This window comes from Geotrypetes seraphini, chromosome 10 (genome assembly GCF_902459505.1).
Source record: "Geotrypetes seraphini chromosome 10, aGeoSer1.1, whole genome shotgun sequence".
Classification (NCBI taxonomy): domain Eukaryota; kingdom Metazoa; phylum Chordata; class Amphibia; order Gymnophiona; family Dermophiidae; genus Geotrypetes; species Geotrypetes seraphini.
The window spans coordinates 48,047,226-48,067,753 of record NC_047093.1 but is presented as its reverse complement, the minus strand read 5'-3'; the positions used below and the strand labels follow the sequence as shown (position 1 = coordinate 48,067,753).

Genomic DNA, 20,528 nt, shown 5'->3' with positions numbered 1-20,528 from the left:
GTAAAATCACATTATTCGCCGATGACACCAAACTATGCAACATAGTAAGTGAGAACACTTTACCAGACAGTATGACGCAGGACCTACTTCTATTGGAACATTGGTCCTCGACTTGGCAGCTAAACTTCAATGCTAGAAAATGTAAGGTCATGCACCTCGGCAGCAGGAATCCATGCAAAACTTACACACTAAATGGTGAAAACTTAGTTAGGACCAAGGCGGAACGTGATTTGGGGGTGATCATTAGCGAAGACATGAAGACTGCCAATCAAGTGGAGAAGGCTTCATCAAAGGCAAGACAAATGATGGGTTGCATCCGAAGAAGTTTTATCAGCCGGAAGCCCGAAGTTATAATGCCATTGTACAGATCCATGGTGAGGCCTCATCTGGAGTATTGTGTACAATTCTGGAGGCCACATTACCAAAAGGATGTGCTGAGAGTTGAGTCGGTTCAAAGAATGGCCACCAAAATGGTCTCGGGACTCAAAGACCTCCCGTATGAAGAAAGGCTGAATAAATTGCAGCTATATTCACTCGAAGAACGTAGAGAGAGAGGAGACATGATAGAGACGTTTAAATATATCACCGGCCGTATTGAGGTGGAGGATGATATCTTCTTTTTTAAAGGTCCCTCTGCCACAAGAGGCCATCCGCTGAAAATCAGGGGTGGGAAATTTCATGGCGACACCAGGAAGTTCTTCTTCACCGAAAGGGTGGTCGATCGTTGGAATGAACTTCCACCTCAGGTGATTCAGGCCAGCAGCGTGAAGGATTTTAAAAGGAAATGGGATACACATGTGGGATCTCTAGGGGGGTAAATTCAAGGGGGTAGGGTTGTTGGAGTGGGCAGACTTGATGGGCTGTGGCCCTTTTCTGCCGTCATCTTATATGTTTCATCTTCTATGTTTCTATGTTTTCAGGTTGTACAATGGAGGAACATTTGTCCTTTCTAGAGTTGTAAAGAGTGGATCATTTGTCAGGAAAAGTGTGTCATGTCCACTTTTTTAAAACATTTTTCCAGTTATGTACTGTTTCATAGCCTCTATGGCCTAAAAGAAGAGAAATCAGGCCAATTGGTTAGGTATGGACATGGCCTAATTCTTCTAAGTCTTTAGGCCAGTGGTTCCCAACCCTGTCCTGGAGGGCCACCAGGCCAGTCGGGTTTTTGAGATAGCCCTAATGAATATGCATGGGGCAGATTTGCATGCCTATCACCTCAATTATATGCAAATCTCTCTCCTGCATATTCATTAGGGCTATCCCAAAAACCCAACTGGCCTGGTGGTCCTCCAGGACAGGATTGGGATCCACTGCTTTAGGCCACAGAGGCTATGAATCAGTCCATAGCTGAAATAAATGTAAAAAGTGGACATGGCCCCCTAATGCTCCGAAGGGCTCATAAATACAAAATGTGACCAATTTCCAAAGGTTATTTATACCAATAAATGGGCTATTTGAAAACTACCTGCAATAAAAACGTACAGGCTGATGATTCTTGAAATTAGGCGGATTTGCTTTGATCACAACTGCTTTTTGCTGCTACAAGCAACTGCCTGGTTTGCCAATTAAGCCAGCCCTGAATACCCTTCAGAGAGTGAGCCAATTTTGAAAATACGCTCAGAAAAATGAACTCTGAAGAGGGGGAGGTTACCCCCTCTTGGGACAAGAGTTTACCATCCAGTCATAGCATATATAATATAAGATATATACTCATATATCTTTGACTTCTTGAAATATAATACAAAATTTTTTTTTATATTTCTGTTGGTATAATTGAATAAAATTGCATTCAGTTGTCACTGGAACATGAGAAAATCCTCACTGATCTTGTAGGACCTCCTATAAGATAAGTGAGGTTTTTCTCATGTTCCAGTGACAACTGAATGCAATTTTATTCAATTATACCAACATAGAAATATTTAAAAAAAAAAAAAAATTTGTATTATATTTCAAGAAGTCAAAGATATATGAGTATCTATATCACCTTGGAGAGTGACCTTTTATATTCTATATGCGATGACTGGATGGTAAACTCTTGTCCTAAGAGGGGGTAACCTCCCCCTCTTAAGAGTTCATTTTTCAGAGCGTATTTTCAAAATTGGTTCACTCTCTGAAGGGTTATTTATTTAATTTAGTCAGTTTCTCTTATTTTGTTCAACGACTTTACTGACTTTGATATAAAACACATTATCCCTGATACGTTAGAAACAGCCCTGAATACCAGCAAGTATTTCTCAAATAGCAGCAACATTCACATGAAGTCTGAACCACAGGAATCTCGCAAGGCAATGAGGGATAACAAGTAGCAAGCACATAAGTACAGCAGGAAGTACAAAGGATTACTCCATGATCAAAACCAGACATATGAGGATGGGCAGACTTGGTGGGCCATTTGGCCTTTATCTGCCATCGCGTTTCTATGTTTCTATGAATAGTAAAGGAGATGTGAATTGTAACCTAAGGATGAGTGAATGATAGTTGCAGTCCAGGACAGCAGATTACAGACAAGGTGGTTTATAACAAGTGTAGAGAAAACTGGTGAAACAGACAGCTGTAATTTCTGTACGAAAGGGCTGAAAATAACCACTCATCTCGTAGCTGGCTGTGAAGTTCTGATGGCATAAGATTTCTATACAGGAAGGCACAGCAATATGGCACCTCTTATCCATTGGAAATTTTGTAAACATTTCAACATTGCTGTACTGGAAAAGCATCAGGATCTTCTTACCTTTGCGAACTTGGATTTTCAGCTCTAACAGAAATTAAGTTGAAAAGAGAGAACGACTGCAGATGGTGGATGCTTGTCGATTATTGAGCTGCGTTTTGAGCTAATTTTCTCTCAAAAACAATTCTATTCTTTCTACTCTAGTTTCAACATTATTACAATTACCCTTATATAGCTTAAAGAACTTTAAATAAATAACTCTCAAATTTAATTTTTTGTTGATTTTGCAATTTTATCATTTCAATTATGTGCCGTGAAAAACATTTGCTCTGTTTAGTGTGTCAGAGCTATAAAAAGTTAGAGACACACTAGAATAGAGAAATTCGGAGAATGAGGAAGTTATGATCACCTGAGACATCAACATTCTAACTAGTAAAATGCTGGCTACGAGGAAACCCAGACATAGGGCCTCTTCTATTAAATGCGCTAGTAGTTTTCTAGCACAGGGAGCCATGCTGAATGGCCCGCGCTGCTCCCAACGCTCACAGAGCTCCTATGAGCATTGGGAGCAGCGCAGATCATTCAGCGCAGCTCTCTGCGCTAAAAACTGCTAGCGCAGTTTAATAGAAGAGGACCATAGTGGTAAAAGTGAAAAAAAAAATGAATTGATCATAGAGGTGTCAGTCTGTGAATCATGTAGAGAGAGAAGATGCTCCAGTACCAAGAAACACAACCCGAAACCATGAAACTGTGGCAGCAAGATTTAGAAATATTTCTTATCATTTTGGGTGCTACAGACATGATTAAAATGAATTCTAAAGCATAACTGGATAAGCTGACAATACATGTTGCACCCTTTGAATTTCAGAGGGACACTGTCTTTTAGCATGATGCATGTACTACAGCAAATGTTAGTGGCAGATTTGAGAGACTTGGGATCATAACCCAACACTCATGGCTTATGCATGAAGTTCATTATTGTCATGGGGGGCAATTCTGCAGTAGCCCCAATGTAGGTGCCCCAGCCAAGAAAGGAATAAGCCTCATAGAAACAGATTATACCTCTGGAGCGACTATCATAGGTCTCCAAGGTTACCTACAGCAATCACTAACGGTGGTTGTATGCTGAACCTATGCAGTTTCCTTGAGCCTGATACAGCTTGGCTTGATTTTGCCTGGCTAAATACTGGCTTTCATTAGATAGAATACTGACATTGAATGAACTAGTATATACCTTTTGAAGGAGGATTTTTCATGTTCAATTAAAGCTAAGTAATAACTTTATTTTGTTTTTTTAATTTGTTTGGATGAAAGAAGTTATCTTCAATGAGAGGGGTTGGGATTTTTTTTTCTGTGATAGGAAGAGAGCCATTGAATACACTTACAAAATCAGTCTTGGCTTGTTGAGGCTTTTTCCTCTCACTTGAAATTTTTCTGATGAATGTAGGCTGATAGTCAAATACATATATATTTTTTTTTCAATGGAGGTTATTTGTTTGCATAACTGGTTACCTATACTGTAATCAGATTCAATTTTGCAAGAGCTGTTTAAATATGTCCAGAAACCATCTCCATCATTAAACTTGAACAAGTGTTCTGATGAGTAAGAATGAGTGAAAATCTACCAGTATACATAGAGAAGGAGGCAACAGAATTTGCAAAAGAAGAGGGAAAAAAAAAACTCCTTAAGGAATTAAGGGCTCCTTTTACAAAGCCGTGGTAGAGGTTTCTACTGTGGGCTGGTGAGGTAAATGTTCTGACGCTCATAAGAATTCTATGAGCATTAGAGCATTTACCTCGCTGGCCCCTGGTAGAAACCCCCACTGCAGCTTTGTAAAAGCCAGCATAAATAAGCAAATGTGCCAAATGATTAAGTACAGTGGAAACACAAATTGTTACCCCAGGAACCATTTTGTTGATCAAAACTGGACACAGGAATGGTTAAGAGAAAGTGAATTAAAATAAGCGATTAATAGTTGCAACCCAGGACAGCAAATTACAACCATCATAGAAAACATTGCTGCAATAAACAGCTGTAAATTCTGAAAGAAAGAGCTGAAAATGGTCACGCATTTCATACCTGGCTGCAAAGTTCTTCTGATGTCAGAATATTTCTGTGCATAAAGACACATCAAGTTGGCACGTATCATTCATTGGAAACTTTGGGGCCTATAATCAAAAGACACAGACGCCCCAAAAGCATCCTAAATCAGCAGTTGGACGTCCTGATCACCAATACGTCCATGTGTCGATCATCAAAACCATCTTTCTGTACGTCTAGTGAGGTGTTCCAGCTTCTGAATGTTCAGAACATGAGATGGGCATGGTGGAGGCATGGTGGGCTTTGGGCTTTGGGTGGGTGGGCTTTAGGCAGATTAGACATGAACGTCTTGCAGAGATAATCAAACATTTTGCAAGACATCCTGGACAGAACTTATACGTTTTGAACTAGATCTGTTTCAGAAGGGTCTAAGTGCCACAAAGGTGCCCAAACTGACCAGATGACTACTGCATGCATCAAGGTAAGACCCTCCCCCCCCCCCCCACACACACTCCCCCGTGCTCATGAACACTCTCACACCCACAGAGATCAGAATACAGATGCACATACCTGTTGCCAGAACATGGGCACCTGGTATAGGAAAGTCTAGTAGAGCCACACTCACACAGGTGTCTTAAGTAGCCTGGTGGGTGGGCTAGTGAACCATAGAAAGGAGTAGCAAATCCCATAAGCCACTCTAACCACTACAGTCAGAACACCAACCCCCCTCCCAACTCTATTGCCATATAGGTGCCACCTGCAGCCATAAGGGCTATTGGGATTGTAGACAGGTGGGTGTAGTGGGTTTTGGGGGTCTCACTATAACCTATAGGGGAGTTCTGGTGAGATGTTTATCTGGTACTCTTTATGTGAAGTTCATAGCTGTGCCCTCTAAGGTGCCCCACTGCTTTGTTGCCATGTCTGGATGCTCAGTCCATTACAGGACTAGCCCCTCCCATGTCCAAATGATCTTGTTCTGGGCATTTGGGACTTGGATGAAATCTTGGTTGAAAATGTGGTATAAAGATAAACATTCTGGTGGTCTGGGCATCCCAATGGCCTGGATGTCCAGATAGAGGATTTTCAATAAAAAATTATTTCTAGATGTATGGTGGTTTGCCTTTCAAAAATAGGCATTTTCTAATGCCGATTTTGGACGTCTAGCACCATATGTCCAAATTGGACTTAGTATATTTTGAAAATGCCCCTCCATGTAAACATTATAAAACATTATAAAATTTCTGTCCCTGAAAAGCACCCGTATCATCATCCTAAAAGAAATATGGAGAACAAGAGACAATAATCACTCAGGACATCCAGATTCTGACCGACAAAAAACTGGATGCAAGCAAGCCATAGTGGATAAATAGGAAAACACCAGAACAGCATTGATCATAGAGGTGAGTCCCAAGTGATTACTCTGAATCCTATGAAAACATAGAAGACTCTCAAGCACCAAGACATTCAGTCCAAGACCATGAAAATTTGGCAGAATGCCACAGAAATAGTTCCCATTGTTTTGGATGCTGCAGGCTAGATTAAAAGAAATATTAAAGCACACCTGGATAGGTTGCCTATACATATTTCATCTGGTGAACTCCAAAAGAAAATGCTCTTTGGCACGATGCAAGCACTAGTTTGAGCATTAGCAGAAAATCTGGGAGATTGAGATAATTACTCCACATTCCCTGGCTTAGGAATGAGGTTTATGGTAACCATTTGGAAATATAGCCCCAAAAATTTAGTTACATTAGAACTAGGGTAGCCTCCTACGACAGTACCTTGATCTATTTGTTGAAAGTATCAATGAACAGAAAAAAAAAGTCCTTTAGCACCAAGAGAGTGCAGAGGCTACAGACTCCTGGAAACTATAGATGTGCATTTGTTAGCATGTACTCAGGTCATTAAGATGCCTCAAAAACTTTAATAATGCACTGTGGTGACATGTTTGATACTCAATGTTTTTCTTGTCTCTTTACTGAAAACAATAAAACTTATTGAATTAAAAAAAAATAATAATAATGCACAATCAATGTAATGAGCATTAACTTACAAATGAACTTGTGAATGATTGATTTCTGCACATTAGAGGCTCCTTTTACAAAGCCGCACTAGCAGTTTTAGTGCGCGCTATAGCGTGCACTAGCCGAAAATCTACCACCTGCTCAAAAGGAGGCGGTAGTGGCTAGCGCGCGTGCTATTCCGCGCATTAAGGCCCTAGCGCGGCTTTGTAAAAGGAGTCCTCAATCTTTTAGTGTAGATGTTACAAAAAAATCACTGCCCATGCCGATTCCAATGGAAAATGGCTGCCAGGACTTCCCATGGCAATTTGGGGGGGAGGGGGGATATTTAACTAGAAAGCAGAATAAGAAAGAGGGAAGATCACTTGATAAGATCTTATAAGAAAGAGTATTGTATTTAAAAGGAAATTCGATAAGAAACAGGAAGATTATGCCCCGCTTTTAAAAGAGGTGTAACAAGATCAATTTTGGAACGAGGGTAGAGTAATCTAACTACAATAATTGTTATTCAATTACTGTATGTGTGCTAATTGACTCATTAGCCAATTTAATTGTGCATGCATCTAAGGATCCTCACAATTATGCCTGTCATTTATAGAATTCAGCCTTATTTAAGCAAAACACACTGTTACAGAATAATGCTTAAGTGCTTTGCAGATAATAAACTAAAATTATCATAGAACTTACAAAAGATTCATGGCCACAGAATTTCTTAAATCTCTCAAGTATCACTCTTCTATGTACTGTATCTTAGTGTGGCAATTGTTAATACATCAACTAGAATTTATTGAGACAGATGTATAAAGTTTTTTCCTCCCCCATAAATGCAAGCACAGCAGAAACCCCTCAACCTATCTAACCCATAGTAATTGGAAGTAATGCTATATTATGAATTAAGGGATTTTTTCCCTCGTTTCACAAGAAAGATTCCAGAAGGCACAAGAATGTTTGGAATCCAGCCATAGTTTAGAGTTTATTTTCTGCTACGGTAGAGTGCAAACAATTTTACCAAAAGTGGAGCGGAAAAGAGAGAGTGGACAGTATTACTTTTGCTACAAAACTGGAAAAACCTAAACACTTTCATATCTGCAGAACATGCTAAAAATTGTGAAAGAAATGCTAATGTCTGAATTGTTAACAATGGGAACGATACAAGAGTGTGATTACTGGGTTAATCCACTTAAGATGCATAGAAACAAATTGTAGAGGATGTTTTTTTTAAAAATTGGATTAACTTCTGACATTGCTGATTACTTTAGGAGAGCTCTGTCTGCTCCCTTCAGCAGGTCAGAACAGACTGAGCTAAGTATCTGAGCTCTCTTTAGGAAGGTATGACATGCACAACTGCCCGAGGCCTTGAGGCGGTCATACCACATACGGCTAAAGATGACCAAGCAGTGTAGAATAGTGGCGGAAGGGATCTGGATCTTGTATCTAGGCCCTACATTTTTCTTATATCAGCTCTCTTCTAAAGTGAGGGAAGATGCCGGGATTGTCTATGGGCTTGGTTGCTAGAGAGCATACTGGTACGGTAATTGGTTATTAAGTGTGTGAGGCCTGTGATAAGCCTGCTCTTCATAACTGCAGCAGGCTCTGCTCCAGCCTACAGATGGCCCTTTTGAAGATGTTTTCTGATGTTGACAGTGAGTGGTAGGCCTTGGAGGGACTCTGGGTAGGGGAGGGAAAATTTCCAAGGTGGGGAGGGCTTCAGGTTAGGGAGGGGAATTTAGGGGTTTTACTTTCAAGGAGGCTTGATTGGAAGAACCCTGGAGAGGCTTATGACTTGAGGGAATGCTCTAAACGGCGTAAGATCAGCTGTCAGCGTGACACCAGCTGTAACATCAGATGCTATTTTTTAAAAAATTTATAAGTTTTTTCATTATTACAACAAATAAAAATAGGAATACAACATCAGATGCTATTTAAGCAAGCAGTTCATAGCAGCGGCCATCTTTGCCTATGAGCGTGAGAAATAACGCCGAAGGAAGCCGGAGGTGGCAGTATTTTTTTTTTTCTTTACTTTGCTCTGATACTGCTGTTTCTGGTTTTCTTTCACAGCAGTCCATTGCCCTGATGCAGCCACATAGCGAAACGCCAGCAAAAAGTGGACCGGCAGCAGAAAATGGACTGGCAAAGACAGCGGGAGAATTAATACGCTGCCTGCAGTTCAACTCGAACCCTGCCTAAGCTAAGTTCTTTGCATTACCCTTATGTTATTGACTGCACAAATGTTGAAGAAGAATGACATACTAATATATTAACATACTAAAGTATGAGTTAGCATTGAACAACGATATTAGGCAGGAGGGGGGTGGAGCCAGTGAGGAACTTTCCCTTTCTAGTGCGGTTGTTCAGTTAACACACTTCACAACGCACGGGGATCTGAGGCTCCTTCCCCTTTTGAAACACTATATACACTAAAACACACTAGAGACAAGGTGGGGAAGAAGATTTTTCACTGCCATTTCTCCCTGATAAAATTTATATTCAAAGAAGACAAAGGAGAGGTATTTTTGAAAGGATTTGATCTTCTCTCTTATTTCCCGTATATACAATTTTTGATCAAGTCACTTAATCCCCCAGTGCCCCAGGTACATTAGACAGAGTGTGAGCCTGCCAGGACAGGTGGGAATAATCCTTGAGTACCTGAAGAATTTGTAATCCACATAGAATTGCAGGATATGCGGAATATAAATAATTAACATAAATAAATAATGGGAACGATCCAATGGATTAATATTAAGATTTTTGAAGGCAATTCTGAAGGTAACTCATAGCCAATTCTCCTCTATCCAAAGAGAGGTAATGCGATCAGAGTTCTTTGCTCCATGAATTAATTTTATAGCAAGGGTCTGGAGCCCTTGTAATCAGCGAATAGAAGAAAATTTAAGACCTTGATAAAGGAAAATTACAATTAAAAAAAAAGTTGACTAATCACAAGAGCATGTATTAGGATATATATAAATTGTGCACCTAGGAATTTCTGGATGGATCGAATTTGTCTCAAGGGAAGTTGTTGTTTTTATTATAACACAAGAAATATGTGTCTGGTAACCCCTAGAATATTAACAGATATCTATCCTGTTTTGTACTTTACTAGTTTTTAATATATAATACCCCTAAAATGGACCCTCTGGTAGTGTCACGCCAAGTTAAATAAATATTAAAATAATTGCTTACTATATTCTTATGATTTATTGCTCCAAGCTGACATGATGCCAATATCCACTTTTCTCCAACAGGCCTTACATTGTACAAGTCAAACAGAATAGCCAGTGCATAGCGTAGGTGTTTTCACACTGTTTATACTTTTGCTCACTTAAGTGTCATCTATTTTTAGTGGAAAATTGTGCCATATGTTTCCAAATGCCTATGTGGACACGAGTTGCTGCCTTATTTCGAATTTTCCACTCCACTTTGACAAAAAGGCTCTTAGAGAAGTAAAACAGAAGGGCTAATGTTTAGCTAAAAGTACAGTGACCATATACAGTAGCCCCGTGTCTAAGGGGGGAGAGCCGAGCCACTTCTGATTTACCGTAATCTCACGGAATGCATCAAACTGCATCCTGCTTTTCTTAGGGAAATCCTATCTGTGTCTCTAAGCATGCATTCGTATAAAGCCAGGACTAGATCAGGTTGTTCTCATGGCCTGCCTAAAATAAACTACAGAAGGAATAAAGTTTGAAACAAGCAGATATAGTAGGTATATTTTTAGGTGCAGAACAAAGCGCAGACTAGATGAGTATATGGAACAAAAAAAATTTAATGCCGTATGTGCCCGACGTGGCCACATTTCGCCCGAGGGCTGCGTCCAGTGGCGTAGTAAAGGGGGAGCAGTCCACCCCGGGTGCCATGTTGGTGGGAGCGCCGGAATCCCTCCTCCTCTCTGCCTCCTCCCACCCCTTCCTTCACCACGCACACCTCCCCCATACCTCTAGTTGTTCACCGCTGCAAGCAACAACTTTAACACGCTCCTCGCAACTACATCGTCTCTCCTTTTGACATCACTTCCGGGTGCCTCGCATAGGAAGTGACATCAGAGGGAGAGACGATGGGGTTGCGAGAAGCACTTTGAAGTTCTTGTTGCTCGTGGAGGTGAACAACTGGAGGTATGTGCGGAGGGGGAGATCGGGGAAGGAGCGGGGGGGGGGGGCAGGGGAGGTGCACCTCTCACCCTCGCTACATCACTGGCTGCATCAGAGGCAAAACTAGAGAGGGAAAACAGACAGCAAGCTTCTCTCTAGTATAACAGCTTACCAAACAAATCTTTGACACACAGCTCCTGATTGGATAACACCTGACTTCGTGCAGGAAGAGGCGGTCGGAGCGTACCGTGAGTGATTTCCTGCACTTGTGGCGCTCCGGCAGCTCTCCTGCTGCCCTCTCCCGCTGCCCTCTTCAGGCTCCCCCATGAAAAACCATATTTGCAATTTTTCGAGATTCGCAGGGGTTCCGCGAATCTTCTCGGGGGAGCGCTGTACCACAAAAACACAAAACGATATTTCCAGTTTAAATGTACACTGGTGGAAAATGCTCAATACTTTAACCCCACATGAGCACTTGACAGCAAACTAACTTCAAGCTATTATAGCTAAATACGGGAAACACCTCAGATGCTGCAAAGCAAACGTTGCTTTGAGACTCAGGAAAAGGAGCTTAAGTAATTCGTTAGCTCCCTTTCAACTTTCTATCACTGGCGAAAACCCCCCCCCCTAGGTTATGCTTGAAAGACCAATACAAAAACAACGAGCAGCACTTATCTTTCACTGCCGTGACTGCTACTTTCTCTTTTGAATCAATAAAAGCCGACGGTGGCCAGCATTTCTTCAGGGCTCTGAAGGGTTAAAATGCTGTGTTTAGGTACACACATGTACACCTGCTATTGACATGGTGTAAGTAGGGGAACAACACCTAAATGTTAGCACGTAACTGGCAACTTATCCTTGTATTCTATAATGGAATTTGGGTGCCCAGATGCATTTTAGTGCCTAAATTTCACCCACTTTATAGCATAAGACCCATAACCTTAATTCTATATATATAATGCCATAGTGTATTCTGTAATTGGTGCCTAAAAAAAAGATAGGCTCCTAAAGTTAGGCGCATATTGCATGTCAATCACACTTAGGCGCCCGTTACAGAATCATGCCTAACTTAAAACTTTTGTGATTTTAGTTAACTTAAAAAAAAAACTTAGGCACCTGTAATGTAGGCCAGGATTTTAAAGGTTTACATTATAGGGGGCCTAAGTCCGTTAGAGAATCATGCTTAGTGGTGCCTAAGGGCTCCTTTTATCAAGGTGCGGTAGGCGGTTAACGCACGGACTACCGCGCGTTCAACCGCCTGCCGCGCTAGTCACTAACACCTCCATTGACGAGGCGTTAGTTTTTTGGCGTGCCGCGGGGGTGAGCGCGTGATGAAATGTCCGACGCGCTAACCCCAGTAGCGCACCTTGATAAAGGGAGCCCTAAGTCTTTCTCCATCCCTAAACATGCCTGCTTTGGTGTTAGGTGCTTAGCTAATCTAATCTAATACAAAATTTATTAATTGCACTATACCAAAAAGGTTCAAGGCAATTTACATTCAAAGAGGTCATAAAATCTATGGGAAAATACAAAAGCAATCGGTATTAATGTAGTCATTCATTCATTCATTCAATTTTCTATACCATTCTCCCAGGGAAGCTCAGAACGGTTTACATAAATTTTATTCAGGTACTCAAGCACTCACTTTCTACAGCCAATGAAAATTTATGCTGGCTATTCCAAGTGGAATTAAAAGATTGAAAGTGAACTATCACACTTTATCCCCATTTGGGGGTACAGGATAGACAGACTCTTGCCTTTCCTCTAGACCAGGGGTGTCAAAGTCCCTCCTCAAGGGCCGCAATCCAGTCGGGTTTTCAGGATGTCCCCAATGAATAGGCATGAGATCTATTAGCATACAATGAAAGCGGTGCATGCAAATAGATTTCATGCATATTCATTGGGGAAATCCTGAAAATCCGACTGGATTGCGGCCCTCGAGGAGGGACTTTGACATCCCTGCTCTAGACTGTCAGTTCTATCTTTAATCAAAATCCATGTGTGCAATTATGTCCCAGTACACAACACTGTGTGTGACAAAAGAGCTCAGAGTTAGGCCACCTCAGTCTTGATACACAGTGGTTATAGTGAGTAAACGCAAGGAGGGTATTCAATACCCCACTGTCACATAAGTGTTACCTCCTCCCACCTGAAAGATTTTAACATATTTTGCCATGTCCCACCCATCCTGTCCCTGGCCCATCCCACATTAGTGCAATCTACTTCTAACTGGTATCCCATAGTGTCGCCTCTCCCCCTTACAATCTGTGCAAAACTCTGCTGCACGACTCATCTTCTGCCAACCTTGCTATGCTCATGTCACCCTTCTCCCTAAGTCACTTCACTGGCTCCCTATCTGCCATCGCATACAGTTCAAGATCTTATTGCTGACCTACAAGTGTGTTCATTCTGCTGCCCCTCAATACCTCTCCTCGCTTCTCTCTCCTTATACACCTCCCAGAGAACTCCGTTCCTCAGATAAGTTGCTCATAGCTTTACCCTTCTCCTCCACTGCCAATTCCAGAGTTTGTTCCTTTCATCTAGTTGCCCCCTATGCCTGGAATAAATTACCCGAGTTTGTCCATCAAGCCCCTTCCCTTCCCTAAAAGCAGACTGAAAACCCATCTTTTTGATATAGCTTTCAATCCTTAGCTCTACTTCTCTGCCCTCCAACCCAGCCATTAACCATTCCCCTTAACAGTATCCATGACATCCTGTTTGTCTGTCTTGCCTGTTTACATTGTAAGTTCTTTCGAGCAGGGACTGTTTTCTTATTCTTTGTGACTCTGTACAGACCTGCGTGCATCTGGTAGCGCTATAGAAATAATTAATAGTAGTAGTATCCTCCCCAAACAGCTAAGTCATCAACCTATGGTAAAAGGTTTTAAGAATTAACCTCATAAATTTATTACCTGCCGTTTCGCAAATTCAATCCCAAATGAGTTAGATTCAGATATGCAAGTTATTTCCCTGTCCAAGTAGGCTTACAATAATTTGTATGTGATGAATGGTGGATGTGATAATTTGTCCAAGGTCACAAAGGTCATACTGTAGACCGATGCAATTATTAAAATAAAAAAAGAGCAGACTTGCCTCCGTGAAGATGGGATATTGGGCTAGATGGATCACTGGTGTGATCCAATAAGGCTATTCTTATCTACCCACTCAGAATAGATAGAAACATAGAGTATGACGGCAGAAAAGGGCCGACAGCCCAACAAGTCTGCCCACTCAAGAACCCTCCCTCCCAACTAGTCTGCCTACTCAAGAACCCTTCTTCCTTGGAGTATCTATCGTTTGAGCAGAAGGGTTCTTGAGTGGGCAGACTTGTTGGGCCGTCGGCCCTTTTCTGCCGTCATACTCTATGATTCTAATATGCACAAGAGTACAGGTCTTCTGATGAAATGGAATGGTGTCTGCTAAGTGGGGGTGGAGATAAGAGAGAAAAAATCTGTAGAGCAGGAGTCTACAGAAGAGCTGTATTCTTTACCAAAGTTTAGGGTTTGAGGAGATTATCAGCCGCAGCCTCCCTGGGATTCAGGGAATCCATAAAAGAATGAGAAGAAATAAGAATTCCTGGAAGTATTCTTCAGGGTCAAAAAGAGGAATTGTTCCATTTGGGGTCAAATTATTACGATACATGAAACCAATCAATGCAAATCAGAATAAATTGCTACTCATCATGAGAGGAGTAGCTATGCAGCTGATAATGAAAAATTGGAAAAGTTGGGCTAACTTAAATTATAGTTTCTGGTGGGAATCTTTATGCCAGATTTATAAGTTTGAAAACATTAACTCTTTACAGAGCGGACACCATAGCAAATTCAAAGAAATTTGGGGCCCGTTAATAAAGTATTGTAAGATACGATTGTGAACATGAACAATATTTCCCTTTGATTCGTGAAAGATTGTTATACACATCCAGGAGGGGCGGGGGGGGGGAGGGGTTTAAACAGCTTTAAATTATTTGTTGGAACAAAGTACAATATCTTAAATTACTTGATTTTTCAAATGTTTGTACTATGTACCTGATTTCAAAAACGAATAAAGAATTTTTTTTTTTTTTTAAAAGAGGAATTGTTCAGGAGGTGAGAGAAAAATTCTTATCCACAGAGTTCAAGAAGGAGTAGCCAGAGGTTTTGAGAGGAGGAACAGAAGAGTCTGGAGAAAAAATGAGAGTGACTGAAGATGACAACTAACTAATATTTTTATTTTAGCTGTTTGTGTTGCATTATATCTGGCCAAATAACACAAGAACTTTATCTGTTTTGGGGTTTTTAAAAAAAAAAATTCATCTGGTAGATATTCTTTTATTTATACACAATCTTTTGGTATGTGACTGTATACCCTGAGGGAAAGGATAAGACACTAGGGCCTCCTTTTACTAAGCTGCGATAGCGGTTTTAGTGCGCGCTAGACACTAACGCCAGCATTGAGCTGGCGTTAGTTCTAGCCACATAGCACGGGTTTAGCTCGCGCTTAAAAAGCTAGCGCACCTTAGTAAAAGGAGCCCTAGAAGTAAGGAGTGTACATTCAGCAAACTATGGCCTAAAAAGAACAATCTTTCGACTGCCCCTCAGGACACTCAACTGGAAGAAGAGAAGCCTCCCACCCGATATCCGTAGGTCCCTGGAGCTGCAGTCCCCAGCCCACCCTGGGACCAGCTACATACAGGGGTAGGGAACTCCGGTCCTCGAGAGCCATATTCCAGTCGGGTTTTCAGGATTTCCCCAATGAATATGCATTGAAAGCAGTGCATGCAAATAGATCTCACGCATATTCATTGGGGAAATCCTGAAAACCCGACTGGAATACGGCTCTCGAGGACCGGAGTTCCCTACCCCTGAGCTGCATGTTATTCCTTCGATACAGGCTCAACGTAAGACATAGTTATGCAACATACTTCTATCTAACGCTGGAGTTTCTCATGTTCTGATATGGTTACTCTCCTCACATTGTTCTCTCCCTGGCAGCATTTCCACACAGCTGTTTCTGCCTTTCCTACAGCATTTTGGAATTGCTCTGCAACTTAGCACAATCACAAACTGCTGCTGTTTCTGTTTGAACACAGATGCTACTAGTTTCTGTTCTCAAATTGCCAAAATCAGTCCAATACTGTCATCTCATATACTGTTGATTGGGAGAAACCAACATATTGGGATGGTTTGGAAAGCATTTCAAGGGGGGACTTTTTCTTGAAACAGCCTAAGGACTAAACATGTCGGAGCGACAGTCCCTTCCCGATATAAGCAATACAAATGCTGAGATAAGTTTTTAAACTTTTCTAGTATTAAATAAGTTAAAATATTAAATATTTATTTGCAATGAGCACAGAGCACAAAAGAGCACTAAAGTAGAATTATGCAGGTCTTATGAGGCAGTGTCAACAAGTTGAATATTAGCCATTGATAACACTTGGCTATCAGCTGGCACTTCTGAAGACCTTGCAATTACGCTAATATGAACACTAATAATAATAATAACTTTATTTTTCTATACCGCCATAGTCAAACTGACTTCTAGGCGGTTCACATAGAAATAAGGCTGGACAATCAGCGAATTACACAATGCAAGAAGAAGGAAGTTACATAATAATTAGGGAAACATAGGGAAGGAATACATGAGAGAAAGAAGTTACATAATACATTGGGGTTATAAGGAGAAAGAATATCTGAGAGAAGTCGTCTGATTAGGCAAGAAATTTGTCAAATAGAGCGGTTTTAATTGATTTTCGGAATGTGTTGTAGGTCTGTCTGGCTTTGTTTATGTGGTTTCCCAGCCAGGATTCCTGTCTGTTTGCTTTTAAAGCACATAAAGTGCATGAGTGCACCATGAGCGTGTAGGCGCTGCTAAGATTATAAATGTTAATTGTACTATTTAAAGCAGGAGTCCCCAATACTGTTTAGAATTGTGGAATACATGTACTAATTTCTTTTCAGCATTTGGGATTGCTCTACTAGTTGTTGTTTTTTTTTTTTTTTTTTTTTAGTGTAGTAGACTTCTTGTTACTCTTTTGGCCTTCTAACTTAGTTGGAACCAAGATAGGGATATGGCGCTATAAGCTTTCATTTAAAACTACCTTAGTGTGTGTGTGGGGGTGAGTGGGGGTTAATCTCCTTCTCAACTTGGTTCAGTTATAGCAGCAACAAATTACACATCTTTTTGGAGCCTGACAAATGAGAACCTCAAGTCAGGTCACAACATGTCACTGCTGGACAATGACCAAAGCTCCCGCCACCAGCCCATGATCTACTACTTTATCACATGCTGCTGCTGTCTCCGTAGCTGTCAGGTTTTTTTTATATTTTCCCCAGTATGGTGTGTATCTTACATAAGCAACACAGATTTTCACATTCTGTATTTGGTCCAAAAGTATTTTTACCACATTCCGTTTCAGCCTTTCTCCCTTTGCATAGGATGATCATCAATAAAGTACCATAAAGTTGATAAAGTACCATAAAGTTCTAGGGGTAATCTTCACATGCCTCAAGACTATCAGATTTCAAATGCCTATGAGATGCAAATGCATTGTATGCAAATATGATGTGGATACCCTTGAAACACAAGTGACTGGTGACACTCAAGGACTAGAATTGTCCTATTTCCTTCTTTTTGCCTTAGCAATGGTTTCTATTCAACCTGTGGTCCACAAAACCATCATGGAGGGGGGGGGGTCTGCAAGTAAAAGGTTTTTTTTTCCAAATGGCTCAATATCTAGAAAAACAGTACAGTTGAAACAGATCAGGTAGTCAGCTGAAGTCTCCTGCCCTTGGGCACAGTATCAGTGGGACAGTGGCACTTTACGTGGCCTGAAAATTAGTGAAGGAACGATGGCTTATGACCTGTAGATCAATGGGGCAACAGCAGGCCCTCAAAGGCCAAAAGATCATTAGAGCAGAACAAAGAAGCACAGAAAAAGACAACAGATGAAGACCATGTGCCCTATCCAGTCTATCCATCCATACTAACTACTAATTTACTGTCCTTTCCTCTCCCTTGTTCCATTCTTTCTTGAATGCAAATACCATCTTTGTTTCCACCACCTTTGCTGGGAGGCCACTCCATGCGTCCACCACCCTTTTCATAAAGAAATAGTTTGCTGGATTACTCTGAGTCTATTCCCTTTCATCTTCATCCTTCTGTCCCTCATTCCAGAGCTTCCTTTCAATTAAAAGAGGCTTACCCCCTGTGCATTTATGTCATCAAGGTATTTAAATGGCTCAATCTTGTTTCCCTTCTTTCTCACCTTTCTTCCAAATAATACATATTGAGTTCTTTAAGTCTGCCCCTCCTCTACTCTTTATGACAATGACCCTCAACCATTTTAGTAGCCACACTCAGCTTCATCCTCTTTATGTCTTTTTGAAGATGTGGCCTCTGGAATTGTACTCTAAATGAGATCTTCTCAGAAACTTATACAGAGGTACTATCACCTGATATGGTACTGTTTTGTTATTCTCTCTAATAGGCAACTAAATCAACTAATACACTCTAGCTGGAATAAATACAATAAATACTTAGTGCTGACTCAGGAAGAATTAAAGTAGTTAATGGTGCCAGATGAGGATGGCACTACCACTAAAGGGCAGTTGCCGTTCTGGAGGAGATGCCAATATGATCATCAGGGAGAAGGGACAGCAGCTGTTAGCAGGTAAATCAGATGGCCCCCCTGAGTAGGTCTCAGGAAGAGCCAGAGTGAAGGGTGTGGGCAGGGGGCAGGGTTTAAGTGTGTGTGTGGGTGGGGGGGGGTGGAAGTTTTACAGGAGAGAGTGAGGCAAGTATGCCAGCTTGGAATAGATTGTGCAGGAGGGCTCTAAATATAGATGTGTGGGGGGGAGGAGGGGTTGAAATATGGACTAGGGTGCAGGGAAGGCTCTTTAAATACGGATTGGAGTGTGTGTGTTGGGGGTGGGGGTGTTAAAATATGGATCAAGGTGTAGGGGGAGCTCTTTAAGTATGGATTGGGGGTATGGGTAGAGATTGGGTGCTGTTGGAGATTGAATGTGTGACAAGAGGGCTGGGAAGAGGAATGAAACTGCATTTGACACAGGGGTTCTTTTATTAAGGTGCTCTAACCAATTTAGTGCGCACTAAAGATTAGTGCGTGCTAAATGCTAAGACATCCATTATATTCCTATGGGCATCTTAACATTTAGCACGCACTAAATCGGTTAGCACATGTGGGGTCCCGCAGGGCTCTCCCCTCTCCCCCACTCTCTTCAACATCTACCTGGCTGCACTAGGGAACCTTTTGCAAGACCTGAAAATTAAATTTTACATTTACGCCGACGACATTTCCATAATCTTTCCCCTAACCAGCGTAACTCCCGAGACGAAAAGCCATCTGGCATCCATCTTCAAGCAAATCGAATTATGGATGTCCGACTTCAAATTGAAACTCAACTCAGATAAAACCAAATTCTTCCTGGCCAGTCCTAACAACAAAATCAAAGACTCTTCAATCTCCCTAAACGGTCAAATCTTTCCCACCACAGACTCCATAAAATTTCTTGGAGTGACTCTAGACCGCAACCTCACCTTTGAAACTCACACCGACCTACTAGACAGAAAATGCTTCTCCTCCCTATGGAAATTAAGAACCATCAGAAAATACTTTGATGCTCCCTCATTTCGCTTACTGGTCCAATCCTCCATCCTGAGCTTACTCGACTACTGCAACATTATGTACCTGGGTTCCTTCAAAAAAACTATTCAAAGACTACGTATCATCCAAAATTCAGCAATTTGACTGATCTTTGGGCTGAAAAAATGGGAACACATTACTCCCTACTACCAAAAACTCCACTAGCTACCCCTGGAAGCAAGAGTGCTGTTCAAGTTTGCCTACCTCTGCTACAATTCCATCCATGGATTGGCCCCCCTTATACATGGTCCCCCACTTTACCATGGATCGTCCGTCCAGACCCACTCGCAAAGCTCATCTCTTCAGCCATCCAACTCTAAAAGCCTGCCATTACAAAAGACATCTGAACAGAACTCTAGCCTTCCAAGCAGGTCATCTAAATGACTGGCTGTGCAATATTTTCTCGCGCTCCTCATCCTACCTAAACTGCAGAAAATTATTAAAAATGAATCTATTTAACCAATTTGTAGCCCAAGACCCCTACCCTACCCTTGCCCCCTAGATCTCCTTCTCCTCCCTCCCGCTCACCTTACTCCTAATCCCTTATATTGTACCAGCTCCCCTACTTACATCTCTTAATTGTATCTATTTTGCGGATTGTTCCCATTCACCGATTGTATTTGCTGACTGTACCCTTTCTCTGATTGTCCAGCCCTTCTTTATTGTAAACCGCCTCGAACTTCTACGGCTTTGGCGGTATATAAGAAATAAATTATTATTATTATTAATAAGACGACTCCACAGTGCAGTAAGCATCTGCCTGGGGAGATAAATGCAGGGCAGATGCTGAACGCATCCCCTGCGTTTACTGCAATGGCTATGCAGTAACCACACATTCATTTTTGCGTTAAGCCAAACTTAACCACACTTTAGTAAAAAGGTCCCTAAATGAAACATAAAAATATAAATATAATGCAACCGTCCAATCTGTTGCATATTGGCATATTGCATATTGGCATATTGGCAAGCACTAGTCCTTTCAACTTCCGAGTTTTGTTTGAGCCTTTAAAAAGGACCGCCATTAATTGCCTGTCTCAAAAACTTATTAGTGTGTTATATTCTACTGTTCTGT

At 41.3% G+C, this 20,528-nt stretch overlaps 1 protein-coding gene across 1 annotated transcript in view; it reads right to left on the bottom strand.

The window, feature by feature from the left end:
- LOC117367941 (collagen alpha-1(XXVII) chain B-like) overlaps nucleotides 1-20,528 on the bottom strand; it is a 299,681-nt gene that overhangs the window by 263,915 nt on the left and 15,238 nt on the right. The gene's annotated exons all lie outside the window — the stretch shown is intronic.